Source organism: Neopsephotus bourkii, unplaced genomic scaffold, assembly GCF_033783945.1.
Source record: "Neopsephotus bourkii isolate Nb327-2 ecotype Australia unplaced genomic scaffold, CSIRO-AGI_Nbou_v1 NB_1768, whole genome shotgun sequence".
NCBI lineage: Eukaryota > Metazoa > Chordata > Aves > Psittaciformes > Psittacidae > Neopsephotus > Neopsephotus bourkii.
Window position 1 is genome coordinate 1619877 of NW_026902242.1, and position 14335 is coordinate 1634211.

Genomic DNA, 14335 nt, shown 5'->3' on the forward strand with positions numbered 1-14335 from the left:
TGAAACGTGGCAGGTTTGCATCAGTAGTATGGGTTTCTGGCTCTTTTGAGCTTTGCTTTGTTTAGATGTGGTTCCCTCACTGAATCTCCTGTCTCTTGAGCAAGGGCCTGCGTTTAATTAAAGCCTTAGTTTAGTTTTGAAGATGGACTGATACGGAGCAGCCTTGATGCTGTTTTCCCATTAGCTTGTGGTATTGAATGCTGTTTCCATGCGGATGGTACCTTCAGGCTCTCATGCTAGGTGCTCTTCTAGCAGCAAGAGAGGACTCTTGTGTCCTGAAGGACTCGTGCATTAAGCAGGTGGGTTTTTGCTCCAAATGTGGAGGTCAGCAAAGAGCATATGGTCCTTAAGAGGTGTAGCTTGTATTGCTAAAGATGCTTGGAAAACTGGATAGCAGCCTCTCCCTTTTCCTGGAGCCTGGCCTGAGGAGGAGCAGGTACTTCAATGTCAGCATGTGCTTAAGCCTTGTCCTGCATGGAGATCCTCCTGAGCTTTTCTGACCCAGGGCCAGCTGGCTGTAGAAGCTGCCTCTTGTTTCTAGCCTCTTGTTTCTACCCTGTGTACATCCTCGTGGCTCTATGGCTACTTACTGCAAGGAGAAAATGACTTTATTTAGTTGCAGCTACCTAAGTAACTGGGAGCAGGCGGGTTAGGAGAGTCACACATGAGCTGGGAGCGAGACATCTGAGCTGGTCTCTTGTCTGCCTTGTTTCTGTGATCCTAATTCTGCTCTAAATTAATTCCTTTGTTTAGCTGCTGGTTTCTCCCCCTCCTTTTTGTTCTCACATGAATGCTTGTCTCTATATTTAGGTCTGCCGGGGCGGGATGTTATGAATAATTGTTGATTGCTAGTATTAAACACCACCACGCTTGGCTGTGTTGCACTAATGATGGTGCTTTGGAGATATGCAAATCAGTTAATTGCAGTAATAGCTGGTTTGGAGGATGCTGTTGAAGAGCCCTTGGGCGGGCGGACAAAGAGGGAGACTTGGAAGTGCAAAGGAGAAGGGGCACTTGAGAGTCACTGGAGATGCTTCATTCAAGCTGCTGATTTGTGAAGCTGGGTTTGTTTTGCTCTCCAAACCCCCCTCACACAACACTGCCTCTTGCTTTGTTTCACAGCTACCCTAGTTTGGCTACTCCTGGGCTTTTCCCAGGGCCCTGAGCTGCAGAAGGGAGCTCACAGATGAGACAGTGTTTTCCAGGTAACTTTTGCCTTAGAAAGCTGGGAGACCTCCTTGGAAAACACCCAAGGAAAAACAGTATTTCCAGTACTGGACCTCTGTGTTACCTCACACTGATATAGTTTGGGTTGCCAGCTGATTCTCATTCATGACAAAGCTTTCTATCACCTTCTGTGACAACATCATGGGGCCTCACACTGGGTGCAGAATGGATGTGAAGTGCTTCAGGAACCATTGTGGGGAGGCTGTGAAGGGAGTGGGATTTCAGGTATTGTGAGGATGGGGAGGAAAAGGTCTCTTCTGGCTTCTTCCCCATCTTATATGTGCTGTCCCTGCCTTTGTGTATTATTGTGTATTCTTTTGTTTGGGTTTCCACATGCAATGTGGACTACAGTCTCTGTGCTCTGGGGTGAGTGTTCAATGTGGTGCACAGATGGTCCTCCCAGAAATCCCCTTGTTTGCTAATGAGATTTTGTGCAAAGCGTTTCCACTGCTCTTTGCAGGAGTCTGTGTGTTTGTGTAAATACCTCCAGCCACTGAGAGCACAGCTTTATTTGTCATTTATCTGCAGGGTTTTAATCCCCTCAGACCAGCTTCTGTTGCAGCACTGGAATCGTCACCTCCACATGGTGAAGGAGGATCAGTCCCCACCAGCTCTTCCAGATGTCACGGCCGTCCCAGGCAGTCTGGCCAGGTTGGTTGGGACACCTCACTCATGCCTTTGTTTCCTTGCTGGTCGACCTGCTCTTACATTTTGCACTGAGGTATGGCTGAGGGATCTTTCTCTCTTCAGCAGCTTCCCCGTGGCTCCTGCAACATTGCTGTAGTGCAGTGTTCTGTTCTGCAGCTATTCCCTTCTATGCCCTCCATTCTCCAAGTAGTGATCAAATTCATGATGCAAACAGCAAAAGCCTGGAATACGTTGCTTTTATTAACAGAGGCCTCTCAGAATGGGTTAGATGTGTGCCTGACAAGGCTAACACAGTGCTGACTCTTCCACGGGGCGCAGGGCTGGACTGGTTGACCTCCCAAGGTCTTTTCCAACCCATCTCTTTCCATTGCTGCGTGACGGTGGCTGCTGGTGTTGAAATCAGTAAGTGGAGCTTTGCTTTGCGTCACGCTTGCCGGAGGGAGGTCAGGTTGTGACTAACAGACAGTTACACAGGGCCGTGTGTCAGGAAGTTCCCTGTCTGTCTGTGCGCTCGTACGCTCCTCATCCTCCTGAACGTTCTCAGGCTCTTCTGCGATGGGAAGGTGAGTCATGCGAGGGCAGGGGTTCTCCGTTAGCTGGCCAGGGACTCCACGTGGTTCCTCTGGAAGTGACCTTAAGGAGCCCCGGTTCAGAAAGCACAGGCAGCTCAAGGCAGGAAACCTGCTAAGGACTGTTCCCATTATGGTGCCATTGAGCTGGCTGAGATGGGATCGGGAGCTTGCTGATAGGGCAGAGGAGAGCCAGCTGCAGGGTAATGCTACGTGCAAGTAGAGGATTGATGCTTACAGCCCCACTGCGCTCTCTGAACATCCAGGACTGCATTGTCATCTAAAGCAGGGTTCTGCTCTCAGAAAACCCTCATCTCCAGCAATGCGCCTGTGCCCAGGTCCAGCTCTTCGCTGTGGAGGTGTGCAAACAAAGTAAGACTTGTGATCACCTCAGTCCCAAGATCTTGTTTGGGTCATTAAGCATCTGGCTGGTGTGGTGTCAGTCCATGTGCAGTGGGTTTGTGAGCACTTTGTCCAAGGTTTAGGAGCCGCAGGACGTCCTGGAACACAGCCCTCTGTGTCTCATACCCCTCTTCCAGCAGCACAGCTTGGGAAACAATGCTTTTTAGGTCTTGCAAAAGATGGCAGAGAACCTGCGCAGCCACTGATCTTCAGCGGTGTCCCACTGTGATCTGATGTTCTTGGCGGGGTGGGACCTCTGTGGGAAAAGAGCTCTCCGGAGGTGTTTGCTTTCTGTACCCATCACAAAATTCTTCCTGGCCTTGTGTTTCTGTAGCCTCTCAGTTTTGCTGATTTTCTCACCCTGCTGATAAAGGTGATTAGATCTGATTTGTTTGAATTAACAGCCTGACAGCTTTCAGCTCACACAGACACAACACCGTGCTGTGCTGGGTTCACACCGGCTTGCATGCAGGGGAAGTGAGGGGAGAGCCTTTCTCTTCCTCTGATAATAGCTAGCAGATGTGATATCATTACCAGGTCAAGGATCTGAAAGCATCAAGCAGCAGGAAAAGGTTGCGCTCGGATGGCACTTTAAAGCTGTAAAGAGGAGGCTGTGGCAGAGGCTGGATCATCCCGGGCTCAGCAGCAGGTCTCTGCAAGCTTTCACAAGCTGTGGTGTATTTAAGTAGCCTGGTTTGGTGGGTCGGCCCCAGGAGTTATTTCTTTGCATCTGTACTAAGCCGTTACTGATTTCTTCATCAGAAAACTAGGATGCCCATGGCTCGTTTGTGTCTGGAGAGCTGTGTGCAGTCCGTTTGGTAATGAATGAGTCTTATTTTCCTGGACATGTGATGCCCGTTTTTTACCCTTTTCAGAGGCTCTGGACCACTAGAAAGACTTCCCCCCTCTAGCCAGGGTTTGTCAGAGATTGGGGACCTCCTGCAAGCCAGACCATGATGTACGCAGTGTTAAAATCTGGCTCATCTGTGCTTTTGGGAGTGGTTAGTTTTTGGTGGGGTTTATTTCATAAAGCCCTTGCAGTAGCTTTCCAGGGGAGTTAAATCTGGGTCGGGTCAGACTACAGATACTCCTGTGCCCTTATACCTTTGTCTTTTGATCTAGTGGCTGGAAATCTGGAATAAGACGTGGTCCAGCTGTGGGTCTGGTGACATTTTGAGCTCAGGGAGGAGGCTGAGTTTTGCCTGGGCTTGGCTGGGTGCATCCCTGAGTCTTGCCCCCCTCACCCTGTCCATCCCCTCTGCCAGGTGGTTTAAATAGGGTCATACAATCCCAGACTGGTTTGGGTTGGAAGGGACCTCAAAGCTCATCTGGTTCCAACCCCTGCCATGGGCAGGGACACCTTCCACTACAGCAGGTTGCTCCAAGCCCCTGTGTCCAACCTGGCCTTGAACACTGCCAGGGATGGGGCAGCCACAGCTTCTCTGGGCACCCTGTGCCAGCGCCTCAGCACCCTCACAGGGAAGAGCTTCTGCCTAAGAGCTCATCTCAGTCTCCCCTGTTCTAGCAGGTTAAAGCCATTCCCCTTGTCCTGTCCCTACAGGCCCTTGTCCGAAGCCCCTCTCCAGGTTTCCTGTAGCCTCTTTAGGCACTGGAGCTGCTCTGAGGTCTCCCCTTAAGGAGCCTTCTCTTGTCCAGGCTGACCCAGCCCAGCTCTCTCAGCCTGGCTCCAGAGCAGAGCTGCTCCAGCCCTCACAGCATCTCCATGGCCTCCTCTGGACTCACTCCAACAGCTCCACATCCCTCTTGTGTTGGGGGCTCCAGAGCTGGACACAGTATGATAAGATCCTTGTAAAACTGCCATTTAGGAAACAGGCTCTGCTTTAGCTTTGGCTGACGGTCACAGTATGCTTGAAAAGCCACATCACAGTCCTTGAATACAGCCATTGGTAAAAGAGCTTCTCAGGTTCTGGCCAAATGTGATCATCAAAGCGTCAGTGGTTGCTCCTGGCTTGAAGCTGGAGAGTTGCAGGAGTGTTAAGGAGAGAACAGTGTGCCTACAGTATACCAACAGTGATCAGCTTACCTAAAGGTCTTGAGGAGCTGCTGTGGATAAAGAGAGGACTGAGGTGGGTGAGCTGCATCTTTGAAGGCTTCCATGGGGAGGAGTTATGGGAATGGGCTGGAAGGGAGGATTTGGCAGCTTCATTTTAACATGGAGGTGCATGTCAGGGAGAAATGGCTCAACACAGGCTGAGCTTTCATTACTGCTATGCTCTAGTGGTGGCTTCATGGTAAAAGATTTGTCCCTTTCCCATTCCTGTGCTTCCACCCCTTTGCTCCCTTCACTTCCAGCAAGGCGCCCTCCAGGTCAACTTTAGGGTTAAGGAAGGGAAGTCGATGTGTTTTAACTCAGTGGCTGGTTTCAGTACCTCCTGTGTGAATGCAAAGCAGGGGTTTCGCAGCCAGGAAGATCCCATGGGGACCCAAGTGTGTGTATGTGTGTTGGTAGAGTCTGTAAATAGCATAGAGATATGCACTACACTACATTGTATTTTGCTGTTCTCTTATGCTGGTGGCACATTTTCTGACAGCACAGATGACAGGCCCTTCCAGGTGATATTTGCCAATATTGAGAGCACCTGTGAACTCTTAGGCCACTGCTGTTTGCTGTCCAATGGACATTGGAAGAAAACTGCAGTACTTCCAGTGCACCTGCTCTCTCCCATTTCCCCCCTAGCTGATTGGAACACATCACTCCCCATCTTTGATTCTTTCCTCTTATTTAAAGACCTCCTGTGGCTGCATTGTCTAGAAAAGGTCTGGTAGAGGCTTCAGAGCTGTGCTTCCACCTAACCAGAGAACACACTCTCATTAACAGCCCTTGAGGAGGGTGAATATCGCTGCTACATTCAAGGAGAGGTACAGAGCGAACTCCTGGCCCTCAGCTGGATGGAGGTCTGCTGAAGACATTAGCAAGATCACAACATCAGCTGGTGCGAACAGGAGTGATGTAGGTGTTCCTGTGTGATGCAGGAGTTGTGGTGGCTTTGTGGTCCCTGAAGACACGAGGAGAGCTGTCTTTAACTGGCTTTGGTATGGATCAAAGGGCAGCAGTCACTTGGGTGAGTGGCCCACCTACTTGCCTAAGCCTGTCTGAGCACCTCTGCCAGGCTTCCGTCTCCTTCCTCAGAGTTGCATCTCCATGGATGCGCTCCAGATGGTTGAGTGGGAGCCTTGCCAAGCATGGAGGGTGATCAGCAGTGTTATGGATTACTGTAGGCTTCCTACCGGGAAGCGTGTAAAGATCTGTTGGCTTCTTATTTTAGTCTCCTAAAAGAGCACCCTCGTAACTGCTTTTGGCTTTCCTTTTAGTCTAATGAGTTCTTCTCTCTTTTCCAAGAATTCTGATGTGAGTCAATCCTAAGTGATCCACAGCATCTATGTGTCTGATTTCCCCCTTCTCTGGAAGCACAGGCAATGAGTGCAGTGGGGTGGAGGTAGGTTGGACTTCAGCCATCCTTTGGCTCCTGCCATGAGTGCATAGACTTTTATCTATGGGAGGAGGGGGAAAAAGGAAAATAACCCACAAACAACTGCATTAAAATAATAATCAGAGCCTCATGAAAGCACACAAAACCCCAGTAAACTTTCTGTTCTTTGAAATTTGAATCTTATCTCCCCCTGTCAAGGTTAATTGCTCCTGGGTTCAAACCATGGACAAGCTTTCATTATGATTGGATTTCTGAGGCACGGCTGGGCCAGGTTCATCTCCTGGGTGATGTGCAGCAGGGTTGAATTTGGTCCAGTCTGTTAAGGAGGCAATTTCATCTGTCACTGTGCATTTTGTTGTATTTGTGGATTTAAAACTGACCTTCAGTGTTTCAGGGTAATCATCTGTGGAGCTATTTTAAAGGCATTCACTTCATTTCTTTCTGTATTACATTGAAGACTACAGTATGGTCAGAGCTGGAAAGCTTAGAAGCTTTAGAAGGTCCGCTAACAGAAGAGACCCTTCTATTTTATGTTGTAGGGAACAAACAGCCTGAATTGTGAACAGGTCCTCCCCGTTTCACAGTTAATGAAACTATCAAGAGGTAAAGACTGGTTTTGCTTTGACCACTGCAGAGTTGCTGAGTGTTCAGGATCCCAGCTCTTCCAGTTGTGCTTTTCAGCACTGTAGCTCTTGTTCTCCTGAAGGCGTACTTGGAAGAGATGGGTTATTAAAAGCATGAACAATGGAAAACTACTAAACTACATTACAGTATTAAAAAGACATTAATGAAATGGGCATAATGAGTATCTGAGAGTTTTATACCCCCTTGAGCAAGGAAATATACATATACTAAATGACACAGAGTTGTATTTTCAATGGGCTAGATTAGTCTGGGACACAGTATTTCCCATGCAGATAAGTCTGGGTTATGGTTCTGCTTGGGTAAATCACAGACACTGTTCAGTGCCTCAGTTTACTCAACCTTAAGAGGGGGTCATTGGTGTTCTCTTCATCTCTGCACTGTCTCCTGAGATCCTTAAGCACAAAGGGAGGCTGGGTTGATATTAGAGGAAAAGAACTTGTTTTCTCCCTTCCAGCCATTTTTATGAGGTGGGTGAGGCAGCTGCTTCTGTCAGTGCTTGAATCTTTCCTTGAGGTTGTGCTAGAACTAGCAAAGGAGCTTGTAACCTTGTAAAGCATCTTTGAAAGTACTGGTTTTCCAGCACTGAGCCTTCAGTGGTTTCTAGGTTCTTCTGGTGCAAAGCAGTGCAACTGTGGAGCTATGGGATGTGTAGTCATGGGTGCTGATGTCTCAAAGGAGCCTGTGCCCAGCAAAAGAGCTGCAGGATTGGGCATGCAGGATTCCTCCTTTGCTACAGAGGTGCTGTTTTGACAGGAGGAACCCTCTGACATGGCTAATGGAATGTGGCCAGCCATGGCTTGACATGGCTGCTTAGCATTACATCTCCATCTTTTCCCACAGCCCACTTCTTTGCTGTGGCTGTTTTCATTTCCTTGCTGATTCAAGCATGGCTGATGCAGGCATGAGGAATTCTTGTCAAGGTGATCTGACTGAGACTGTACTTTGCAGGTGACATTCATGTGTACAGGTAGGAGTATAGGACAACAGGCAGGTCATGGAGATGGGAACTGTAAGAGATGCTGTTGTAGATGGGGGAGTCTGGAAAGGTGAAATGCGTAAGAATAACTTGCAGCAGTGGGTAAAATGTGATCAAAATACTTGTGAATGGACACAGATGGGTGCAATCCATGGGGATTTGTGTTGTCAGAGGAAGGTGAGTGCCTGGTCCCTGGCTGTGGGCACCAGCTTCTGTCACTGTGCACCATCAAATGCTGTCCTTGGCTAACGCAGAAGTGCTGGTGATAAGAGGTGTCCCTTGGCTGGTGTGTGGAAAGAAGAGGCAGCTTGCCTTGCAGTGCTTTCCCCAATGACAGCTTCAGTCCTTGCCTGTGTGAGGCTTAGCCCATTCATTGCTGTGAGTTACAGAAACCAGACCTCTCCTTTTCCTATGGACTATATCCATGAGCAACGGGGTGGTGCTGGTATTTGATATGAGCTGGGAACCTGGGTGGGAAGCTTGTTCCCTACATACACCCTGCTTGATCTGTCTGCTTCACCCACTTACACATGCCCCAGCAGTACACTGGGGTAGGTGTGAGCTCGTGTAGCATAGGGGCCAACACAGTGCCAAGCTATAGATAGGTCCCACTTTGGGCAGTCTGAACTTATGAAGCTGGAGAATCAGAGAATCAACCAGGTTGGAAAAGACCATCCAGTCCAAGTGTTTCCCAGCACTGCCAAGGCCACCACTGAAAATGGGAAGATATACAATTTACTCAAGATGATGCTCAGAGAGCTCAGAGCTGTGGCTTTTACATTTCTTGTGAGTTCATTTTATGGGGAAAACAAAACCAGGTCCTGTGTTTCCTCCATTAAGGGATAGTATTTACTTTAGGTACAGCAGAAGTCTGATGGTGAGCATCAAATGAAGTAACCCTCCATAGTGCCTCTTATTCCATATCTCTTCATGGTATGTTTAGGCTCCATGCCTGTGTTGGAGACTTAAAGCTTAGCAGCCTGAGCTCAGACCTAGCAGCAAGGGATTTAAGCCTTGGTCTGACTTTTAGACTTTATTAAAGGCTGGTGCCATAGAGGGGTGCAAAAAGCTTTTTATGTGGCCAGAGGAGGACCCTCCAAAGACAGCCAGAGGCTAATGTTGGTGGAGGAAAGCCTATAAGCAAGGTGAACACAGGAATCCAGCTGGTTAGAAGCACCAGGAAGGTGCCAATTTCTGTTGTTTCCTTTGCTCTAAAGCAAACTAAACCTTGGTTTGACTTTGCTCATTTGGTTTTTCTTTCTCTGGCAATGTATTGCTTTATCATGATTGTCACCAGTGCCATCATTCTGCAGTATGTTATGCGTGGTGCCCATCACTGTACCCAGCACCAGAGGCACAGAAAATCTGTTTCATGTGTGTGCTTGCTGGATCAGAACCACAGCACTTGGCGTTTTGCAGGATGGGGCATGAGAGTGCTGCTCACCCTGGTCTCTAGTTTATTAGCAGTCTCTCAGTAATGACTTTTGAAAGAGAGATGGCACTTATCTCCCTTGTGTTTTCTAGGCTTTGGATCCAGCTCAGTGTGACTGTGCCTTGCAGCATGGATCGTTATCATGTAGTTGTCCCCTTTTGAAATCAGGTGAAGCCTCTGGACTTGCTTTTGATTTGTGCAGTGTCAAGGGAGTACTGTCAGGCTCTTCCTCCTGTCCAAGAGATCTCCAGATGAGACAGGTTAATAGCGACTGTGAAGATCTGTCCTATCTTCTTCCTTAGCACTTGTAGTAGGGTGGATGCACCATCTGTAGAAGAGGGGAGTGCAATTGCTGTCTACTTGCCCAAGCACACTTGGCTCTGGCATAGCCTTTTGCAGTATTCTAGTGCTGGTATTAGATTAACTAGAATTGGTAGTAATAGAACCAAATAATCAGCAAAAAGTAAGCTCAGCAAGGAAAAAACCAAACCCAGCCAAAAGCCTCAGGAGACATTGGCATCTCCCCATCCCCCTCAGTGTTCACAGTGTCAGAAAGCCTTCTGTATACTGTGGGCTTTGGGAAAATACATTAGCAAATGCATGCTGCTGCTGTTGGACTGTGCAGGGACTTGCAAGCAGATGCCATGGGTGATGGTCATGAGGAGCTCTGCCCTTTGCTGTCATGTATAGAAGCCTCTCTGCAGTCATCCTGGAATAATGATGCACATTCCTGCCTAACCAAATCACTTTACCACACATCTCTGTCAGGCAAACCCCACGCTGAAGTGACAGGCATTAGGAAAAGCAAAGCTAATTCACTACCTTACCTCCAGTGTGCTGTATAATTGATTTCGTCAAATAAGATCTGTGTAATAAAGCTCTGGAAGTTAAGGGAAAACTATAACTTAATGGTGGTTCAGGCAAGGATCGATTCCTTATTTTCTTTCTTGGCTATTGGTAGTTGCTGTTTGTTGCTGAGGCCAGGGAGGATGGAGATGTTCCACATGCTGACATCCTCTGTGTCACTGGTGTTTCAGATCCAGCCTAAAAAAGAAAGGAAAACATTGCAGCTATTTTTTTCCTTTGGATCAGCCACAGCAGGGAAATGTCTGGGTCGCAGCAGTCACCCAGCAGTGAAGAGCTTCACCCCTGCATGAAACTAAATCCATTTTTCAGCTGTAAAGTTTTGGTTTAGTTCTTCCTGTAGTTTCCCCTGAACACAGAGTTAGGGAAGAAATGGATTAGGACCAGCTTTTTTTATGGTGTCTCCGTTTCAGAGATGCAATAAAACTTCAAAGCACAGTAAGAAGTGGGAGCCTCAGCCCTCTTTTGCTGAGTTAAAGTTGTTTAGGAACTGCTTTGGCTCAAACCTTGGCAGTGAAACCCTGTGGTCATTCAGGCTGATACATATTTTGCTTCACTTTGGTTTCAGTTCAGACTAAGTGCCATACCCAGGAGAAAAAAGGAAGGATAGGACCATTCCAGGATGCCTGTGTAGCTGGAGGAGTGATGGATGGATTAGGTGAACTGCTGTTACATAGGCATAAATTGTCTGGGAAAATATATGCTATAGGAGTCTGGCCCGTCCAAAATGCAACATGTAATTTGTTCTGTAGATGGAACTGTTTGCCTTCTGGGTACCTCTTAGGCATGCCTGGTTAGGTGTCAGCTGCAGCTCCTGAAAGCTTTCCAAGGCTGATTCTTGTAGAAAGCCTCCATTCTACTTCATCTCTCTCCATTTGTTGCTGCTTTTCATGATTGTAAGATGCAAGATATGTTTTGGCCACATAATGAGCCTTAGGCTTTTCAGAGGAGAATGCTGTGGGGAGTGGCGAAGTGAGAACTGGCATCTCCTCTCCCTAATCTTGTCAGCCTTGGGATTTCAATGTGGGCTGAGCAAGAGGTGGTTGCTTAAATGGAAGCATCATCTTGATTTAGATGTATGTCTTGCTGGGGCACTAGTTCCTATCCAGGTAGGTTGAATGTGCCGGATGCAGCAGCCTGGGTTCAGGAGGATGTTCTTAAAAGCATACCATTGCAGGCTTTTTATTCTGGGGATGTCCCGGTTTGTGTCTGCACAGATCAGGGAGTGTCAGGAACAGAAGGAGCAGGGAAAATCTCCCTCATTCTTGACCTGCCCTCCAGTGCTGCAGAGCTGGGCTTCACCAGCGATGTTGCTCCTCGCACGCTTTGCTTACACAGCTGGGTTTTAAGTATGCTCTGGAAAAACATGCATTGAGCACAAATATTATCCCTATACATCGTCCCCCTGTTATTTCTTGCATGCAGACCAGCAGTTTGCAGCATGTACCTCAAATCCCTCAAGAGGCTGGAGCTACCCTTAGAAACATCGCCTTAAAAACAGCCCTTCACCCAGGCCAGCTACGAGGGAATGCCAGCAGTGACCAAAAGGTGCAGTGTCCCTGGGATGGCCTGTGTCCAGCCAGGTCGTACAAAGGGGTGGATCCCAAGGAGGTTTTGGTCTGTGGGAAAGAATGGTGAGGTGTGAGCTGGCTCTGTGCAGCCCCTTCTGCTCCTGTTGCCTGTTTTGAAATGCTCTCTCTGTTGCTGAGAGAGAGCAGGTTTGCTTCTACTGAAAACACAGGGGTGGGGTTTGGTTTCTCTTGCACCAGGGTGTGTAACTTTAGATGCCTGCTCTGTGCCTGCTCGCCTCCGAGATTTCCTTTCCACTGACATTCACCTTGACGAGCTACAAAGAGGTAAAAACTGCAGTGGCTTGCTGCGTCTTGACTAGTGCCTTGCTTTGATAGGAATCCTCAGGGTAAACCTTGTGCAGCAAAGGCTGAAGTAGCTTTCATGAGGCAGGCTCAGTTCCCCTGGAGGAACTGACATCCCTGGGTTTGAGGCCTAATTGCATGAAGCCTCCTGTGATAATTTGAGTGATGAAAAGCGGATGGAGCCAGCCTCCAGCATTGAGGTATGACCCCAGTGGGTCGTGTAGCATCTTGATAGGGCAACAAAGAGATCCACAGACTTGGACAATAGTGATCCTGTCGGATGGCATTAAAGCCTTTTTTCATCCATTGCTAACACAGATTCCTCAGGTTGAGCGATATTAAAGCACTTCACTTAAACATGCATTCCCTTTGCAACTTGTAATGATATTCTCATGATAAAAGAATGCTCTTGTATTAAGTCACTGGTTTTGAGTGGAAGCAGTGCTTATAAGAGTCATTGGTCTGACTGGGCTGATGGTGTCAGCTTGGCCACGCAGGGCTATTGCAGATACCCATGAGTAGCATCTGCCTTTGTGCTACCCAGGAACTGCATTCCAGGCTCCCTGATGCTACCAGATCCACAGCATCAACCTGCAGGTATTGTGTTACTGGCTCCCTCCTTCACTCCATCCTGCCGGATCATCCAATGCTGTGGTTCCTACCTGCGTGTTGCCCCGCACCAGGGGGAAGCACCTGTGCCTGGGGCTGCTGTCACATCCCTTTGCTCTCTGCTTTGCTGGTGGTGCAGTGTCATGACCCCCTGGCTCAGCTTGTAGCAGTGTGTGGGGTATTGATTCCTGTTTCACAAAATGATAGCCTTCAAAGGCTGGCTGGGCATAATGAGTTGGGCAGCTGCCAATAGCTCTGTGTCACCAAAAGCCGTAGCTCTCTGTGTGTTACAGCCTTTTTGCTCCTCAGTAGTTCAGATGGCTTTGTGTCTGTAAGAGCAGGCACAATTTCCCAGGTTCTTGGGGTGTGCCTTCATATTCTGAACCCTTTTTGAAGCTCTTTCTGCATTTGATTTGGCAGCCTGAAGCCCTCAGAAGGGAAGAACATAGCTGGTTTGTAGGCATGCAACCCCTACATTTAATTTGGACATCATAGCCTGCTCATAAACCCCGTTACCCTCAGTAATAGCGGTTTTGAAAGTCCTCTGCAGTATTGATTTATATTTTTCTTCAGCATCAGCATCACTTTAAGGAACAGGGGATTTTATAAAGTGGTTGTAAATGATTCCTATAAGTATCTTAAGTGCCTCATGGGAATGCACGATCACTTGAGATGCTGCGTAATTTAGTTCTTATGTTTTTCAGCTGTGCAATAAACCACTTGTAAATACCAAGGAATGAGGGTCCTAACGGATGGCACTGATGTGCACCAGGCTGGCATGAAAACCCTTGTATCATCTGCAGGGAGGAGAAAAGGAAGATAGGAAAGTTTCCTGAACCTATGTGGTGAGTGTGTGTCACTGAAGGTTATAACCATGGTAATTTTGCTTCTTGAATCCTCTTCCCATCGGAATCTCCCCATGCTGATTGTGAGCTGTGGCTGGTGCTCTGAAGTCAGCTGCTTTCCTGACCAGGTGAAGGTAAATGCTGGTTGAAATCTTACAAGGGTGTGTTCTTGAGCCGCAAGATTACTGTTTAGTGAATAAACATAGAGAAGTAGTCTTGATTTCTGGCTGGATGTTGGTATTTCCAGCTAACTGCTTCTCCAGGCGCAGGTACTGAGCGCCAGCAAGTTCTTGTAGGTAAGTCAGGGCATGGTGCTCCTTTGACAAAACAGATCTTGAGGGGTTGCAATACCATCAGCCTACCCCCTGCCTGCTTGTATTAGCTGATGCAGAACTAGTAGTGGTTGCATTGCTCAGGGCATAAAACAAATACCAGTCACAGCAGAACACTGATCTCTGTAGCAAAGGAATTGTTTGTGGCGTGTTGACCTGCCCTGAACTCCTGGGCAATCACAAAGTGTTACTGACAGTTCCAGCACAAATGCAGTCAGCAGCACCTTTTGCTCTGTGCAAACATAGTGTGCATGCTTGAGAGAGCAAGTGTAAGTACCAGTGACTGCCCTAAATTCATTCTCATTTCATGTACAACCTCCCGGCACGTCCTCCCTCTCTCAAGAAGTTGTTCTGGCCATGGGCTCCAGATGTTTGCCCCACTGTGGCTGGCTGTCCCTGCTCATACATAGTTCATGCCCAAATCTTACAGAATAAACCAAAATGCCTGCCTTGAAAAACC

At 48.0% G+C, this 14335-nt stretch overlaps 1 protein-coding gene across 1 annotated transcript in view; it reads left to right on the forward strand.

The window, feature by feature from the left end:
• The first annotated feature begins 2413 nt into the window (after positions 1–2413).
• The window catches only part of ACKR3 (atypical chemokine receptor 3), a 30639-nt gene continuing 18717 nt past the window's right edge, over positions 2414–14335 (forward strand). The window contains exon 1 of the mRNA XM_061379201.1: positions 2414–2438. The gene's annotated coding sequence lies outside the window, so the exon portion shown is untranslated. The remainder of the gene's footprint in view (positions 2439–14335) is intronic.